Here is a 19691-nt window from a genome sequence, read left to right on the forward strand (position 1 = left end):
GAAACGAAGTGAAAGGACTCTTGAGTGTCGGTGTTATCAGAGAAGTAACATACCCAGAGTGGCTGGCTAATACTGTGATGGTAAATAAAGCTAATGGAAAATGGAGAATGTGCATCGACTTTACAGATCTCAATAAGGCATGCTAGAAGGATGAATTCCCATTGCCAAGGATAGATTCCCTTGTGGATGCAGCAGCTACTTCGGAGCTCATGAGCTTATTGGACTACTACTCAGGTTATCATCAAATCTGTATGAAGAAGGAAGATGAGCCAAAGACAAGCTTCATAACTCCTAGTGGAACCTATCATTACCTTCGAATGCCTGAGGGGCTCAAGAATGCTGGAGGAAGCTTCAGCAGGATGACTGCCAAAGTCCTCCACTCCCAAATTGGCAGAAATGTGCTGACATATATGATGATATCATAGTAAAGAGAACAAAACAAGAAAACCATGTTGTTGATTTGCATGATACATTTGCCAATTTCAGACAGGTCGGTCTTAAACTAAATCCAGAGAAATGTGTCTTCGAAGTGAAGAAGGGCAAATTTCTTGGTTGCTTGGTATCAACAAAGGGTATCGAAGCTAATCCAAGTAAGATAGAAGCTATACTTTGAATGGAGACACCAAAGTCAAGAAAGGGTGCCCAAAGGTTGACAGGGAGGCTAGCATCATTGAACAGATTCATTTCAAGATCAACAGAGAGGAACTTGCCATTCTTCGAAGTTTTGAAGTCAGCCAAAGTCTTTCGATGGGGACCAACTCTGCAAAAAGCCTTCGAAGAACTGAAGCAATATTTGATAGAGCTGACAACCCTAACTCCATCTTCGTCGGGAACTCCATTGTTGTTATATGTTGTTTCTTTCCACCCGGTTAGTGCAGCGCTTGTACAAGAGAAGCACGACACCCATGAAAGAAAACAACTGCCAGTCTACTTCGTTTCCGAAGTACTTAGTACATCAAAGAAAAATTAAGCATAGTTAGAGAAGGTGTTATATGTTGTATTAATGGCTTCCAGGAAGCTTCGACATTACTTCCAAGCATATCATATCATAGTACCTTCTTCACAACCCCTCAAGGACATAATGAGAAATAGAGAAGCCATAGGAAGGGTTGGAAAATGGGCTACATAATTGAATGAATTCACTATCGACTTTGTTCATAGGTCTTCGATCCAATCCCAAGCGTTAGCAGACTTCATTGCTGATTGGGCGCCAGGGCTCAGGACGAAGACAAAACAACTGATGCCGAAGCCTGGACATTATTTTGTGATGGATCTTGGGGAACCTTAGATGCAGGAGCAGCGATTGTTTTAATTTCACCATTAAAAATCAAAACCTGCTATGCAGCAAGATTAGACTTCACCTGCACAAATAACATTGCAGAGTACAAAGCCCTTCTTTTGGGGCTTCGAAAGCTTAAGGCAATGGGAATAAGAAGGGCAATACTCAAATCCGACCCACAGGTCATCTCAGGTCATATTGACAAAATCAGCAAAGCAAGGGACCCGAAGCTAGAAAAATATCTGGATGCAGTCCGAAGGATGGAAGCCTCTTTCGAAGGCTTCTCTATAAAAAATATCCCGAGAGGAGAAAATGAGCACGCAGATTTACTAGCTAAATCAGCGGCACAGGGGCTTCTGTTACCTTCGGAGGTATTCTTTGAAACAATAAAAGCACCTTCAGTCAAGCTCATGGAAAGAGCGGTACTCACAATCTCACCAGTGCACAGTGAAGATTGGAGGACTGAGATCGTATCTTTCCTTCAAGGCAATTGTCTTTCGGATGACGAAGTTTACAATAAAAGAATGGAAGCAAGAGAAAGACCATATGTAACTATAGAAGGGGAGTTATACAAACAAGGATTCTGCTCTCCATTGCTCAAGTGCTTGTCCAAAACCGAAGGTCAAGAATTGATGAAGGAAATACATGCAGGATTGTGTGGAGCTCATATTGGGTCTAGGCCTCTGCTGGGGAAGGTTTTTAGACAAGGATTTTACTGGCCGAAGGCAGCTTCAGATGCAGCAGATTTGGTTCAAAAATGTGAAAATTGCCAAAGATGCGCCAGAGACCAGAAAAAACCTTCGTCTTTAACCCAGCTAATACAACCTACTTGGCCACTGCAAAGGTGGGGTCTAGATTTGTTAGGGCCACTTCCACCAGCACAAGGCAACTTGAAATATGTTGTGGTGGCAGTGGAGTACTTCTATAAATGGATCGAAGCAAAGCCCTTGGCTACAATAACTTCAGCCACAGTACAGAAATTCTTTTGGCAAAATATTGTTTGTCGCTTCGGTGTGCCAAAGGCTATCACTGTTGATAAGAAAACTCAATTTGATGCTAAAACATTCAAAACCTTTTGCAACCAGATTGGTACAAAAATACACTTCGCATCAGTGAGGCATCTGGAGTCAAATGGATTGTTGGAAAGAGCAAACGGAATTATAACAACAGGAATAATGAAGTCAATCTTCAACCAGCCCAAAGGAAAGTGGCCAGACGAATTAATAAAGGTGGTATGGAACCACAATACTATCGTGTCAAGGTCAACGGGATTTACCTCGTTCAAGCTTCCGTTCGGTGACGAAGCAATAACACCGGAAGAAGCAAGAACGGTTCAATAAGAACCTTAGCTTCGACAGAGGACGAAGGTGATTGCCAAATAACAAAAGACACCATAGAAGGGATTAGATTGCAAGGAAAATAACACATCAATAAGTACCAGGTCGAAACAATCAAAAGGTGTGATCGAAAGGTAAAGTTGAAGATATTAAGCTAGGACATTTGGTGCTTCGTAGAGTGGCCAACCCAGATATAGTGGGGAAGCTCCAGCTCAAGTGGGAAGGTCCCTTTTTGGTGGTATCTTCGTCGAGACCTGGATCTTACAGGTTGAAAGACTTGGATGGCAATGACATACCAAGGTCTTGGAATGTGGATGAGCTTCGAAGATATTATGTGTAAACTATGTAATTTTCTTATTTTTTTCCTACGGCACCCTTTTCCTTTCAAGAGGGGAGAAAGGTTTTTAATGGGGCCATAGGTTGTAATTTTCATTTTTTTGTTTAGCCCTATGCAATACAAGGGCCAAATTCCCCCACATGTAAAATGTAACACCAGGGACCACACCATCAAGTGCAAAAAGCCATGAAGAAGCTCAAAAGTCGTCCCTAAGGGGATGCAGAGCTAAAATGTCACCTAAAAGGTGAAGAAGCTACAAAGTTGTTCTAAAAGGGACGCAGAGTAAGTTACGAAGCTCCAAAGTCGTTTCTAAGGGAATGCAGAGCTAAAATACCACCTAAGTAAAAGGTGAATAAGCTCCAAAGTCATTCCCAAGGGAATGCAGAGCTTAAATACCACCTAAGTAAAAGGTGAATAAGCTCAAAAGTCGTTCCTAAGGGGATGCAGAGTCTGGGTGTGTTTTTGGCATACATTTGCATACTTCATCACATCATATTTTGCATTCATACTGTTGGGGGCCTTCATCCTCCGAAGGTCCTCAAAGACGTGATTTAACAATATCTTCTAAGTGTGACATATGAACAGGTACCTTCGGACTCGGGCTAAAAGCATGTACGATGTAAAAAGCATGATCGTGACGAAGGTTGGAGTTGCTCCGAAGCTACGCGCAAGGGAGCTTCGGCTAAATGGCAGAAAAAGGAACCGACCTAAAGGGGAAAAGGCTATCTAGTCCTCATAGAATTGTATATAAGTCAATAATAAATGTAAAGGGCATGTATGTAATTTCTCACAGGCTGCGTCTTGTGCCTATAAATAGATGAACAGTACCCCCATACTGTTCACGCTGACTTGTACTTGCTTTTGCGTCACGCCTGTACCTTTTGCCTTCTATCAAGTCGAAGGTACATTTGTAATTCAATATTGTCTCTGTCTTCTTAGAATAATATAATGGTAATGAATTAATAATGTTATGTGATTGCTTATCTTGCTTCTCATATTTCATATGCTTCTTCTTTTATTAACATATATCGCGTTGATGAAGGTATGTCCTTCATAACCTTCGTCTGAAGATCATTATATCCTAAGGGAAATAATGCTTCGAAGGACGAAGGATATTAATATTTAACATTTTGTGTTGCCTTGTTCTTAACTCATAGTATTTGAGAACAAGTCCCCAACACATACAGACATACATTAGACATTCGTAGGCTCATCATCATGGCATAAAGCATAGACATTTGTGGCAAAAAATAGGAGATGCCTGTCTCCGATGAGAAGATGCTTCGTCTCAAATGAAATTTGATTGCATATGAAAATGCTTCGATGTGAACGAAAAGAAGGGAATGTGTTTTTCGCCTTCGGCTCAAAAGTCTACCAGCATTTGTTTCGTCCACAGCAAAGCAGTTCATACATCAATCAAAATGTAAAATGGTATTACAAGATATTTACAATAATTTATCCAGTGTCAATCACAACTTTTTTTGTCATATATTACAAAGGATTTTCAAGTGTTTCTACAGATGATTACAAAAGTAGATCCTAAGGTTTTCTTCGGCATTTCAGAATTAGCTTCGGCTTAATCGACCCTCAGTGCCATCATTCTGTAGAGTAGCAAAATATAAGGTAATCAGAAATTTGACGAGAGAAGATCAAGGTAAAAAATATAAGGTAAAATTCCATACTGTGTCAAGCAGCTTTCGGGCTTCGTCTCCAGCCAATTCACGCCCGCCCTTAGCCCAAATTTGAGTAATAAATCTATTCCATATGCTTCGGGCTTCAGTTGGAATGTCAACCAGATCCGATAATGAAAGGTTGAAATTCGGCCTGTTGACAGCTTTTGCGTGATTACATCCGGCTTTAATGAAGACGGCAACTGTACCACGAGAAGCTACTAGCGCACAGAAGTCTCCGTGGCCGGTTATGACTTCATCGAGACATCAACCTCCTTTTCAATACATTTGAGTGCCCTGGATATATCTTCGGCTGAGAGGCTGGTTTCTTTGGATGCAGCTCCAACTGAATTGAATATACTCCTCAATCGGGCGGTGCATCGACTTGCAAACTCGAAGCATCTCTCTTTTAAAGCCTTCACCGCCTCACTAAGCTTCGATTTTTTTTCTCAGATTCAACCTTAAGTCTTGCTTTCAGAGCTTCGTTTTACTGTTTGAACTGATTAAAGTTTTCCTTCAAAAGTGCTTGGGCGTTTGACAGGTCTTTGCCTAACTTCTTGTTCTGAGTTTGTGCTTTGGCAAGGGACCCTTCGGCTGAACATAGCATTTTGTCTTTCTCCTTCGGAGAGTCTTCGAGTTCTTTGACCCAATCCTCTAAGCCCTCGATAATGATTTTGTGTCTCCTGTCTTCGTCGTCTTGTTGCATCTTCAAAGCTTTGCTCAATAGTAAACTCTGAAAAAGCATGTCCAAACTTAGAATATTTAAGCTAATGCAGACACACAGGGGTAACTTAAAAAGAAAATACTTACTTTAAAGTTGGAATAAAATAGGCTCCCTATGATATGCTGGCGCCTGTAACAGCTGATATCCCTTTCAAGCTTTGGGAATCCGATGCTCTTTGACAGGGTGCCTAAAATTTTCGCACCAGCACGATCACGGATGCATCCTATAACTTCTTTGTCCACCTCACCAAAGAGCTTGGACCCTGGCTGGTAGCCACAGTTGATAGCGAAATCCTTCAATTCTGCCATATCTTCCTCGGAAAGCTACTGGCCACCCAGGTGTCGTAGGTCAAAGTCTGCTTCCTCCGAAGATATTTCCTTGGCCTTCTTCCCTTTATCTGAAACTTCCTTCTCGACAGCAATGTCTAATACAAGTTTGTCAATTTTGGACAAGGTAGCTGTGAGACCCTCGACTTCAGTTGCGACTACAGCTTCGGCCTTAGTAGATTTGACAGTCTTGTCTGCCGAAGCTGGAGGCAGGGTTTGCTCAATTGCATGGAGTATGTTCATCATACGTCGTTTCTTCTGTCCCCCGTCTCTTCCGTCGGTAGCCAAAGAAACTTCCTTTTTCTGTAAAAGTTTGGTCAGTTCCGATCCCAGAGGACTTAGCAGCTTGAATGGTGGGGATTCAGTCATTACCTTCAAAATTTCTGACGCTTCGGCAGCAGAAGGTGACGGAGGGCTCAAGGTCTTTTCTGATGCATCATGTACCTTTGGTTCGGCAAAAGGTATCTTGTCAAGTTTTTGTTTCCTAGGAGCAGGTGCCTTCGGCTCCGACGCTATTTTCATCTTCTTCAAGGCCTCCTCGTCTTCCCTTACAGACCGGGCAGCTTGCCTGCTGAGAATACTGACGACTCTCTTTCTTCTGGCTCCCCCGGCGCCTTCATCAAGTCTCTCATAATCTGGGTACTCGAAGTTCAAGGCATCCATTACCCGATTTAACCTTCGTTTCGGTCGGGTGCCGAATGCAGCAGTCATTAATTGATCCTCCTTCTTCGTGTAATTTCCAAGAATTTCATTACACATAGTTTCAATCATTTCTAGCCATTCAGTACATGGTTTCTTGAATTGATTTTCAAACATGTAGCGAAAAGGGGAGGCGAACAAGTTCATACTTCTTCTCTCCTTCCTTCTTCTTCGGCATCCCCGAGCCGCTAGAGGTCGGAAATGTTTTATTTGCCAGATATTCCTGTACTAAGTCCCTGGTGCTAATTTCAGCAACAACCACTCTGAATTTGACTTCAGCCGGCTGGTATGGGGAGACGAGTTGCATATTGCATAATGGCCTTGTCATCCCGAAGCTTAAGCTCAGAGGACTCATAACCATAGTCATGAGTTTTTCCCTCTTCTTCTCGTCAGCTTTCACGTAAAACCATTCGCTTGACCACTCGGTCGGCCACTTAGTGCGGTAGCCGATCACGGGGCCTTGGTGTCTTTTTGGTATGCAAAATTATAACATCCAAAGTTTTTGTGAAGTCCATCTGCTCTGGCCTTCGTCTGATAGTGCAACTCGTGCACTCGGCAGAAACCTTTGGCATTGGCACTTTAGCCCTGGCTTTGGAGAGCCCATATGTAAACACTCAGCCTGACAATGGTATTTCGTGTTAGCTGATGAAGATATATTTCAAACCTCTTCGAAACCTCTCCTATTATATCGTAAAGAGGAAACCGAAGCCCTGCCCTAAAGAAACTTTTAAATACAACAACTTCATCCTCCTTCGACTCCGGAATCACTTCCTCGCCAGCAAAGCAAATAAGCTTACTCTCATCTTCCCAAAATATCCTAACTTCTTCATCATAACCAGGTCCTCTGCTGACATGGTGGATTTTCCAAATTCAATATGGCTTGGTTTTGATGGGCTTAGAATACTGTTGTCTTCTTCGATTTCATCATCACTCATGTCCTCAACTACAGTCTTCTCAGCTTCGGCAGTTTCACCTTTGGCAATAGCTTCCTCCGGCACGACTAGACCCGATCGCCTCATCATTTCCGATATTGGCGTTGTTTCTGTCATTTCAGGATCATCTTCCTCATGGGACACCCTAGCAGTGGATCTTACTCAGGCCATTTCAAGTATTTTGGTTTCATAAGCCAAAGCTAGTTTTGAATGACGAAGAACTTGTTTGGAAAAGCGCAACTCAGAAAGCTTCAGCTTTGGTTCAAATTTTTAACAGCACAACAGTGCGATGGCAATGAATGTTGTGGTAACTCCTCACTAACATATCTGCCTATATAGTGGTGTAGCGAAAGAAGGCGAACCACCACACCGTCTACACTAGATGAGAGGTGGACTGCTCGACGCTCGGAATATTTAAATCGTTTTTCGATAATAGGCTCAGGGAAGGTGTTTTCGGACCTTCGACATTCCGAAGCCTTTGTGTTTTTCACGGATCGAGCTTGTTACGAAAAAAGAATCTAGCACCGCGAAGGGGCTACTATTGCGGGTCTTCTTCTCCGCCGAAGGTCCTGAAGGCAAAAACACCTTCGGCAAGATAATACAAAAGCCCATCGAAGCTATCATCAACCTCGGCTCAGCTTCTCAAGACGAAGGCCTTGTGTATAAGCAGCGTTGCAGAATGCCAAAGCTCAATAGCTTCAGCTCGGACCAAGCAAAGAAGCAAAAGACTAAATAAACCTTGTTAGCTTTAGTTGCTTGTAAACAAATGTTTAGGGGCATGGATGTAATTTTACCCGAGCGACGTCCTGTTCCTATAAATAGGTGAACAGTAACCTCGTACTGTTCACGCTGGATTGTATTTTACTCTCTCGCATTCTCGCCTTTGAGCAAGACAAAGGTATCAATGTAATATTAACATTGTTGATATTTGTATATGTTTTATGGAATGCAAGAATGAATGAATTATTAAGATATAATTACCATATTCATCACTCCGCATTTTCATCTACGTATTTCTATGATGAAGGTATGTCTGAAAGCATCTAGGCCCCTGGTTGGTTTTAGTGATTAATGACAACGTAATATTATATGTAACTAACGTGTGTTTTGCAGAGACAAATGGTAAGTTAGGTCGCATGACAGGTAGAAGTACTACAACGGTGAAAACAATCCCGGAGATAAGAACTCGAAGCGACGGCTAAAACGACGAAACAAAAGGTGAAGGTCTACGGAGTCCGAGTGTCAAGGAGATGTGGACACTCGCATTTTAGTTAGGTCTTTTATTCTCTTTTAGCCGTACTATAAAGAGGGGTTGTCGATGAGTAGTTTGACCAAGAGAGTTCTAGTGTAGTGTTGGTGCACAATCACACTCATATACAGTGCTAGGTGTCACTCTAGAACTCACACACAAGTTAGAGCGAAAAACGATTTGAAAATCAGCTGAAAAACAAGAGTTAGTGTTTCTGGCTTTGGGGCACCGGACTGTCCGGTGTGCACCGGACTGTCCGGTGCACCCTCTGCCAGGTGGGGCCAGGCTGGTCCACGGCAGAGGCTTTCCCCTTCGCAAAAACCCGAGAGCGCAGCTTTCAGAGTTGAATTTTAGTGGCACACCGGACACCGCACCGGACTGTCCGGTGTGCACCGGACAGTGGACTGTTCACTGTCCGGTGCGCCATGAGTCCAACGGCTCCCTGTCAGAACTAGCCGTTGGAAACGACCGTTGGCGCACCGGTGGCGCACCGGACTGTCCGGTGCGCCATCGCGCAGTGAAATGCCTGTAACGGCTAGTTGGTGGGTGAGGGCTATTTATACCCCCTCCACCCACCATATTCAATGTCTTGCACTCCACATTTATTCCAGCACATTGCTAGAGCATTGCAAGCACCAAAAGCCTAGTGAGGAGATTAGAGAATCATAATCCGCGTTTGTTCCTCATTAGCGCTAGTGAGAGCCACCTAGAGCACACACCACTTGCATTAGGCTTCTCTTGGTCAAGCGAAAGTCTACGGCTTGTTACTCTTGGTGATCGGCATCACCTAGATGGCTTGGTGGCGTTGGGAGCTCGGTGATCACCGTGAAGATCTTGTTGGTGACCCGACTCAAGTTTGTAAGCGGTCTCGAGGGATCCACCGCGCCGGAGTGGCAAAGGATCATCTCGTAGTGAGCACTTGGTTCTTGCGAGGACCAAGGGGGAGCGATACCCTTGCGCGGGTGCTCCAACAAGGACTAGTGGAGATTGCCGACTCTTCGATACCTCGGGAAAAATTGGAGGAGTCTTCTAAACTTTGCTTTACATTCCGCACTTAATTCAAGCACTTTACATTGTGTATTTGTTTAGCAAGTATTTGAAGTATTATCTTAGCTTTGTTACATTTCTAGTATTATATTCTTAGTACTAGTTGTTGGGGTGAAGTTGGGCTCTTACTTAGCTCTTGCTTAGGTTTTAATTAGTGTTGATTTTTAGAAAAGCCCAATTCACCCCCCCTCTTGGGCATCGTGATCCTTTCAATTGGTATCAGAGCCTTGTTGCTCTTAGATTAGCTTAACCGCTAGAGTTACGATGTCCGGTGGGGATGGACCTCCTCCCGTTTTTGATGGTGACGATTTTCCTTATTGGAAAATTCGTATGGAAGCATACTTAGAGGCTATAGACATTGGTGTCTATAAAGCCGCCACACAAGGATTCCCGAACCTAGAGATCCCACAAATCTTGTAGGTGATGAGTTCAATTATGAGAAATGGAATGCTAAGGCCAAAAACACCCTTTTTAGAGGCCTTTGCAAAGATGTGTTCAATAGAGTAAGAAATCATAAAAATGCTCATGATTTGTGGATGGACATTTGTGCTCTACACGAAGGAACTAGAAGTGAACGTGAGGAAAGATACCACATAGCCATGCGAAAGTTAAATTCTTTTGAAATGCTTACTAATGAAAATGCAAATGCTATGTACTCACGACTTAATATTCTTGTAGAGGAAGTTAATGGATTGGGGCTTACTCAAATCTCACAACCGGATGTTGTGAGGAAGATTCTCAGTGTCCTCCCAATAGACAAATATGGACACATTGTCACTGTGCTACATCAAATGGATCTTTCAGTTACCACACCTACACAAATTTTGGGAAAGATCAATGCCCATGAAATGTACATGCACATCAACGACAAAGAAGAATCATCTTCCAAAAGAAAGGATTTGGCTCTCAAAGCAAATCATGAAAGAAAAGGAAAAGCAAAAATACAAGTTGAGGAAGAATCCTCAAGTGATGATGACCTTGATGCAAACATTGCCTTGATGGTAAGGAAGACCACCAAGATGTTGAAGAAGCTAAATAGAGAAGGCATCAAATTTGATTCAAGAAAGAAGAAGTTCTTTTCCAACAAAAGAAAGCCCATTTCTGAGATGGACTGCTACAACTGTGGTGAGCTTGGTCATCTTGCTCATCAATGCAACAAGCCCAAGAAGAACAAGTTCAAGGGCAAGAAAGAAGATGACAGCGATGATGAAAAGAAGGAAAAGAAATTCTTCAAGAGGAAGGATGGAAAGCAAAAGAGGTTTCACAAGAAGAAGAATGGAAAGGCATATATTGTTGGCGACTGGCTCACCGACATCGAATCATCAAGTGGGTCTTCTTCAAGTGAAGAAGAGAATGATGAAAAAGTTGCCGCCATCGCCGGGGATTTCTCTTCACCACCACCATCGCCATCATCCACTTCTCACCTATGCCTCATGGCTAGGGGTGAACGGAAGGTACAAAATGATATTAATATTGCTAATGATAGTGATAGTGATAGTGATGAGGAATTTGCTTCACCTTCATATGATGAGCTAGCTGACTTGCTTAAAGAATATACTCAAATCATTAGAAAGTCAAAAGAATGTGATAGGTTGAAAAATGAAAATGAATCTTTAAATGCCAAATATGACATAGTTATAAAGGCTAGTGATGAAATAAAAGAAGAGAATAAAACTGTCATCAACTATAAATGAGCTCACAAACTCCCTAAAAGATACTAAGGAAAAATATGACAAATTAAATGAAGCTAATAGGGAGTTGCAAAATAGACTAGTAAAGATCAAGGAAGACTATACTCAAATTAAATTTGATCATGACAATCTTCTTGTTGAAAATGAACTTATATCTTGCAAAACACATGAGGCTATTAACCCTGTTGTTAAGTTTGATGTAGCAACCTCATGTGATGATTTGATTCAAGAAGAGCAAACTAGTCTACATGCTGAATTGACTGAAAAAGTTGAAGTCCTGACTTTAGACAACCAAAAATTGAAGAATTACTTGACTGATGCAACTACTAGAGGAAAGGTTGTTATTGAGAACAATGATTTCAACAATGAGTTGGCAGTGGATAATCAAAGGCTTAAGAATGAGGTCAAGAAACTAAAAAGTGAAAATGAACATCTTGCAACAAGTGTGCAAAAGTTCAACAAGGGTCAATACCTCCAAAATGAGCTGCTTATGAACACTGTTATGAAAAATAACAAGAGTGGTATTGGATACAATGCTTTTGTGCAAAAGAAAGCTACCACTCAATACAAGCCAAAGCAGACTCACAAGCCTATCAAATGCTTTGAGTGTGGAAATGAAGGTCATTTTGCCCACAACTGCAAAGCTAAACCACCAACTCCCTTGCCTAAGCACTCAAGACCATTTGCTTTCAATGCTCATTATGTTCTAAGGTTGCAAATGGAAAGGTTAAGGTTAATTTCCTAGGTCCACCAAACAAGAGTAGACCTAGACAAATCTGGGTGGCAAAGTCCTTAATTGAGAGAGTCACTGGTCCTATGCAATATAGGGCCCTCAAAACTCAAGCTTGAATTGTCTGTGAATGTAGGTGAACTACAAGACCGGTGGGAGTCCTTGGGTTATTGACAGTGGATGCACACAACATATGACAGGCAACCCACGGATGTTCACCTCACTAGATGAGAATGTTGATGGTCAAGATAAAATCACATTTGGAGACAATTCAAAAGGAAAAGTACAAGGACTTGGCAAGGTGGCAATCTCAAATGATTTATCAATATCAAATGTTCTCTTAGTTGCACCTTTGAGCTTCAATTTATTATCAGTGGGTCAACTCTGTGATCTTGGACTTCAATGCTTATTCACTCAAACAGAGGTTATTGTAACAAAGATGGATGATGAATCAATGGTATTCAAGGGATTTAGATACAACAACCTCTACTTAGTGGATTTCACTTCAGAAGATGCAGACTTAAGAACTTGCCTCTTCACCAAAGCTTCTCTTGGATGGCTTTGGCATAGGAGGCTTGCACATGTTGGGATGAGCACACTCAAGAAGGTATTAAAGAAAGATATGGTTAGAGGATTAAAGGATGTGGTGTTTGAAAAAGACAAGCCATGCAGTGCATGTCAAGCTGGAAAGAAAGTTGCTAATACACATCCCACTAAAGCTTTCATGTCAACATCAAGGCCACTGGAACTACTTCATATGGATTTATTTGGACCTACAAATTATGTCAGTGCCGGTGGCAACCTCTACTGTCTAGTAATTGTTGATGACTTCTCAAGATACACTTGGGTGTTCTTTCTCCATGACAAATCTGAAGTTGCATCTATATTCAAGAAGTTTGCCAAGAAAGCACAAAATGAATTTGATTGCAAGATTAAGAAGATTAGAAGTGACAATGGCAAAGAATTTGACAACACCAACATTCATGAGTACTGTGATGAAATTGGGATCAAGCATGAAGTATCTGCCACATACACACCTCAACAAAATGGAGTTGTTGAAAGGAAAAATAGGACCTTGATCACTCTTGCAAGAACAATGATTGATGAGTATAACACACCGGAGAGGTTTTGGGCTGAAGATGTCAACACTGCTTGTTATGCATCAAACAGGCTATTTCCTCACCGGCTACTTGCGAAGACTCCTTATGAACTGCTAAATGGGAAAAAGCCAGACGTCTCTTTCTTCCGGGTGTTTGGGTGCAAATGCTACATCTACAAAAAACGCCATCATCTAGGGAAGTTTCAAAGACGTTGTGATATTGGTATTCTTTTGGGTTATTCATTAAAGTCCAAAGCATATCGAGTATTCAACCATGCCACAGGCGTGGTAGAAGAAACATATGATGTGGAATTTGATGAGACTAATGGCTCCCAAGGAGCACTTGAAAATCTTGATGATGTAGGTGATGAGCCACTTAGGGAAGCAATGAAGAACATGCCTATTGGAGCTATCAAACCAAAAGAAGATGAAGAAGAGGTGCAAATCATTGACATGCCTTCTTCATCAAATGTACCACAAGATGATGAAAAAGATGAGAGGCATGCAAATGAAGATACATTTGTCTCTCATGAACAAGCAAGGGTACAAGCCGAAGATGTTGATGCTCCTGGATCCTCTTCCCAAGTGGTTGACAGAAGAAACTCATCACTACTTCAAGCTCATCCTCAAAACCAAATCATCGGGAGTCCTTCACAAGGGGTTATTACTCGATCACATAGACATGCTACTTTTATTGAACATCACTCTTTTGTTTCTTGTGTTGAGCCTACTTGTATAGATGAGGCGCTACAGGATCCGGACTGGGTGAATGCCATGCATGAAGAACTTAACAACTTCACCCGTAACGAAGTTTGGACCCTGGAGAAGCCCCCACAAGATGCAAGAATCATTGGAACAAAGTGGGTGTTCAGAAACAAACAAGATGATCAAGGTGTGATTGTAAGAAACAAGGCAAGACTTGTCGCAAAGGGATTCTCTCAAGTTGAAGGCTTAGATTTTGGAGAGACCTTTGCACCGGTTGCTCGACTAGAAGCCATCCGTATCCTACTTGCATATGCATCATGCTATGATATAAAACTTTATCAAATGGATGTAAAAAGTGCATTTTTAAATGGCTTCATAAATGAACTTGTATATGTTGAGCAACCGCCTGGATTTGAAGACCCTAGATATCCTAACCATGCTTACAGGTTGTCCAAGGCGCTTTATGGGCTAAAGCAAGCTCCAAGGGCTTGGTATGAGCGTCTTCGCGACTTCCTCATCAAAAAGGGCTTCAAGATCGGGACTGTCGACACAACTCTCTTCACAAAGAAACATAACGGTGATATTTTCATTTGTCAAGTATATGTTGATGATATAATCTTTGGCTCAACAAATGACTATCATTGCAAGGAATTTGGTGAGTTGATGTCGAAGGAGTTCGAGATGTCAATGATTGGTGAGCTAACATACTTCCTCGGCTTTCAAGTCAAGCAAATGAAAGATGGTAACTTTCTCTCACAAGAGAAGTATACCAAAGACTTGTTGAAAAGATTCAACATGGAGAAGTGCAAACCAATCAAGACCCCCATGCCTACAAATGGACATCTCGACTTAGATGAGGAGGTAACCCGGTTAATCAAACTCTCTACCGTTCTATGATTGGTAGTTTATTGTACCTTACCGCATCTAAGCCCGATATTATGTTCAGTGTTTGCATGTGTGCTAGATTCCAATCTAATCCTAAGAAAGCTCATCTTAGCGCTGTTAAGAGAATTCTTAGGTATCTCAGGCATACCACAAGCGTTGGTCTGTGGTATCCCAAAGGAGCTACTTTTGATTTAATTGGCTATTCCGATTCGGATTATGCCGGTTGCAAAATTGATAGGAAAAGTACTTCTGGGGGATGCCATCTGCTTGGTAGATCACTAGTTTCATGGACATCCAAAAAGCAAAATAGTGTTGCCTTGTCAACTGCCAAAGCGGAATACATTGCTGCAGGTGCTTGTTGCACACAAATTTTATATATGAAACAAACTCTTCTAGACTATGGCGTAGTTCTAGAAAAGGTACCTTTGTTGTGTGATAATGAGAGTGTTGTTAAAATTGCTAATAATCCTGTACAACACTCTCGCACCAAGCACATTGATATCCGTCATCACTTCCTTAGAGATCATGTTGCTAAAGGAGACATCATTTTAGAAGGAGTGAGGTCGGAAGATCAATTAGCAGATATTTTCACTAAGCCTCTTGATAAGACCCGCTTTTGCTTGTTGAGGAATGAACTAAACATTCTTGATCTCAGAAATTTTATGTAAAATGTCAAATGGAGTTGTCAAGCCTGCATTGCATGTTTAAGTTCCTTGTATTGCATCTAGGGCTTGTCTAACCTAGTTAAGATAACCGCCAACAAAGCGAGTGAAAAAGCTTAACTCGGGTCAAACTTGACAAGTCTTAGTGTTTAAGATTTTAGCACTTAAATTCTTACTTGTTATGCAATTATTGGTTCTTGAAATATGCATGAGGTACTGCACTTAGGGGGAGTATTCAAAACTCAAATCACTCATGAAAACCCCTAGTGCAAGCCAAAATGCAAATTTCACCATTTGCCTATTTTCTCTAAAAATTATCTAGCCTATGGCAAAATATTTTGAAAAGTATATGAGGGTGCCAATACCTGTCCCAACAAGTGTTATTTTGTGTGATTATAAGTTGGGATTTGGTTTGGTTGGGAGTTAGATAGAAAAATTCAAAATTTTCCAAACTCTCCTCTGTCTGGGCTCACCGGACAGTCCGGTGTGCACCGGACACTGCACTGTGCAATGTCCGGTGCACCGGCAGCCGCGCGCTATAAATCCATTTTCCTGTGCGCTGTCCGGTGGTTCACCGGACAGCTACTGTGCGCTGTCCGGTGTGCATCGGACAGGCACTGTAGACTGTCCGGTGTGCACCGGACAGGCACTGTAGACTGTCCGGTGCGCCCATATCGCGTTTTAAAAAAAGGCCTCCAGCCCGACCGAGCCAGAGGCTCTCAGTTCTTCCCAGCGCTCTCTGTCTCTGTCTGTTGGCGATTCCTGCTCTCCGCCGGCGACCACTCCCCCCCACCGGAGGCCACCGTCTTCCTGTGCTCCGGCGACCTGGTGCTCTCGTGCTCCTCTCCGGTGAGCAGCACTTGCCCACTCCCACTCCATCTCAGTTCTCTGTCTGAGGCATTGAGCACCCTTTTTCCACCCCTTTCGCATCTCTTCCAAAAGTTGTGAATTCCTGTGAAATCCAGATGTGAAATGTGTTCCCCTGTGTTCCTTGAACACTCCTGCAGGTTTCTAGCTCCTTCGGGAGGGTTTTCCCACCTTAAATAGTCGTTTCATCGTAAACCTAATTTCCCGCACACCACGTGCTCGGTGAAATGCCCAAACCAGCCAAACTTGCTCCAATTGAACCCAAATTTTTCAGGCACCTTCACAACACTTCCAGCAACATCCTTGCCAAATTTCACACAAATCCGAGATTCCAGGCTTAAATTTCACCAAATTTCCCGTTTTGAGCGATCGTTTCCGAGCCGAGTGCCCAAATCCCTTTTTCTTCGCCTAAATTCAAACCAAGCACACACTTCACTCATATTCACCTATATAAACCTATTCGTGAAGTATCGGCTCAATTCCATATCGTTTCGTGCCTCAATTCGAATTCCAAACCTCCTATGACACTATTTATCCTTCAAACGTCGTTTTCACGTCGTTTGACTTCTCGATCGTCTCGTCTCGTGTTTTCTGTGCCATATCTCGTTGTGTATGTGTTTATTCACATTTCATATGCTTATGACTATGTGACTAATACATGCTCACCTCTTCTGTCATTTCAGTGACCTTGATTGCCCGTGTGCCGTCTCCCGTCCTGCCTGGATCGTCACCTCTCGTGTGAGCTTTCCAGGTAGTCATCTCATTCTTTGCTAAATCTATCGGTCATTTTTGCTCTGTGCTTAGTCACTCTCTCTCATTTGCAGACATCAGTTCAGGATGCCGCGCACAAAGAATGTGTCGGCGCCAGGGGGAGGCGATGATGAGGATCCTCGTCGCCCCTTCAGGCAGGTCAAGGGCAAGACTGTTTACTTGGAGCAGCAGGAAGGCCGCACGAAGCGGCGTTCGGACAGAGCAGCCCGTGCAGCGGCAGCAGCTGCAGCAGCCGCTGCGCAGGCCGAGCTTGGAGATCAGCCGCAGACTCCATCCAATCAGATTGCATTCCGTGTTCGTCGTCTCACCTCCCGGCCTCGCTCCTCCACTCACACCTCCGCTTCCACTCCGCCACCCACTCTACTTGCTCCCGTCACTCCTATTGCTCCATCCACCTCCACAGCCATACCCACTACCTCCACTACGCCAGCTTCCACTGCTTCCCCTGCTCCCGCTCCCGCTTCAGCTCCTCCTGTCCCTCCACCTCGATTCCGGGAGCGTGATGAGACTGAGGTTCGTCCTCTGGTTTCGGATCCTCGACTGTTTGACCTTCAGCGTGCTACAGCGGCACGGGTACGTAGGTTCAGATACGTACCCGTGGAGTCTTGGCTACCAGCTCGGAGAGACCTTGCAGCAGGTGATCTTTTCAGCACACGTATTCAGGAGTGGTTTTTCAGAGCTCAGATGTCTGCTCAGATAGCTCTGCGAGTGCACCGGCTTTTGGATCTTCCAGCCTTTCTGCTTGCAGCCGGTGCTGACTCTGAGGCGCATCTCACCTATCTGCCTGGCCTTCAGACCCTTCTGACTATCAGTGGCAGGTATGTTGAGGAGTGGGTCCGAGTCTTTTACGCCTCTGTTTGGATAGACCCGGATCATCACTGGATGAGGTTTCGCTTTGAGCATGAGGATGTCACAATTACTGCCAGTCAGATCCGCCAGCTATTTGGATTCCCCGAGTCGACGACTCGCCTTCACAGTCTCTGCTACGGCACTTCTGACCCTCCTCGTCGCCCTCACGGCGGTGTGGCTCCGGGTACAGCTCACGTCGCGGCTCTGTTCCGCCCGCCTTTCACAGATGGGTCGCGACGTTCACCGGCAGATTTTACTACAGCAACAAAGTTCTTATATGAGCTCATCAGACGGACTCTTCTGCCGAGGATGGGATACAGGGAGGCTACCACTCATATTCAGCTTTGGCTCCTTGGTGCCCTGGTCTCCCACTCTGAGTTTGACGTTGTGGACTTCCTGATTTGTGAGATCGAGGACACCGTTCTGGATGGGATTCGTGCTCGTCGGCAGTTGCCTTATGCTCACTACTTATGCCACATCTTTGCGCAGCTGATTCAGCCCCCTCGATTTCAGAGCACCCTTGAGGCCTCACGCCTTGTTTTTGGATCCTACCGTCCTGCGCCTGAGATTCCTGTGCCAGCTTCTGCTTCTGTGTTTGACTCTCAGGCCGAGGATGCAGCTCTTCGACAGTTTGACACTCAGGGTACAGCAGCTGATGATGATTATTATTATTATTATTATTATTTTGGTGTTCCTCCTCCGCCTCCGCCTCCTATGCCTCCACGCTCACATGATCATGAGGCTGGGAGTTCTAGTGCTGCCCCTGCTCCTCCTCAGGCTATGGACCCTGCTCTTGCTTCGATTCTGGCCAACCTGGCGGCCGAGCAGGCCCGGTTATCCGAGAGGATGCTCTCGATGTTTCAGAACATGCAGGACAAGCAGGATGCCCTTCAGCAGCAGCTACTTCAGGATCGGGCTGAGACTAGGGCATTCATGGCTCTTATGCTTCAACATTCCGGTATCTCAGTACCTCCGGTTCAGTCTGCTCCACCTCCTCCGCTTCACGCTCCAGTGGTGCCATCGATTTTGTCAGGACCTCCTGTTGGTACCTCTCCGCTCCGGCCGATCACTTTGGCGTTCACCTCTCCGGTTCTCAGCTCTGTCTGCCCGCAGCCCCCAGTGCCACCAGCATCTGCTGTTACCACTACCGCTATGGCAGTATCTGTGACCGCTTCTGTTCCGGTAGCTCCTGCAGTGCGGCCTCAGTCCGAGTCAGTACCAGCTCCAGCTTCTACCGCAGATCCTGGATCCGAGACTGACTCTGACCCTCCGCCGGCGTTCGCTCTGCTGCCTCGACCACGACCGGATGCGCCCCCGCCGCCTCCTCCTGCTTCAGATGTTTAGGTTCAGGTCCCTTTTGGTGTTTGACGCCAAAGGGGGAGAGATATGAGTTGTGAGAGCTTGGGGGAGTTAGAGAGTTAGTAGAGAGTCATTTTGATGTAATATATGTGCTTGCTACTCTCTGTACTAACTTGATGTTTTGGCTCACAAACTCATCATATACTCTCATTGCTTTTGATTGAATGTGTGTATTATGTTTTCACCTTATATTTTATCACCAGTCCTCTAGTTCTTGTTTCATTGATTTAACTTCACTTTTTTATGAACAAGAATCTGATGATGTGTATGCGCTCACTCTTATTATTATGGTATACGTTCTTTCTGTCAAAGATTACTGAGTATAACTAACCATTCTTTCTATTGACAGAAACTTCAAAACAAACTACTCTCACAAAACTTGTAGGGTTTGTCATCAATCACCAAAAAGGGGGAGATTGAAAGCATCTAGGCCCCTGGTTGGTTTTAGTGATTAATGACAACGTAATATTATA

Source organism: Zea mays, chromosome 5 (genome assembly GCF_902167145.1).
Source record: "Zea mays cultivar B73 chromosome 5, Zm-B73-REFERENCE-NAM-5.0, whole genome shotgun sequence".
Classification (NCBI taxonomy): Eukaryota; Viridiplantae; Streptophyta; class Magnoliopsida; order Poales; family Poaceae; genus Zea; species Zea mays.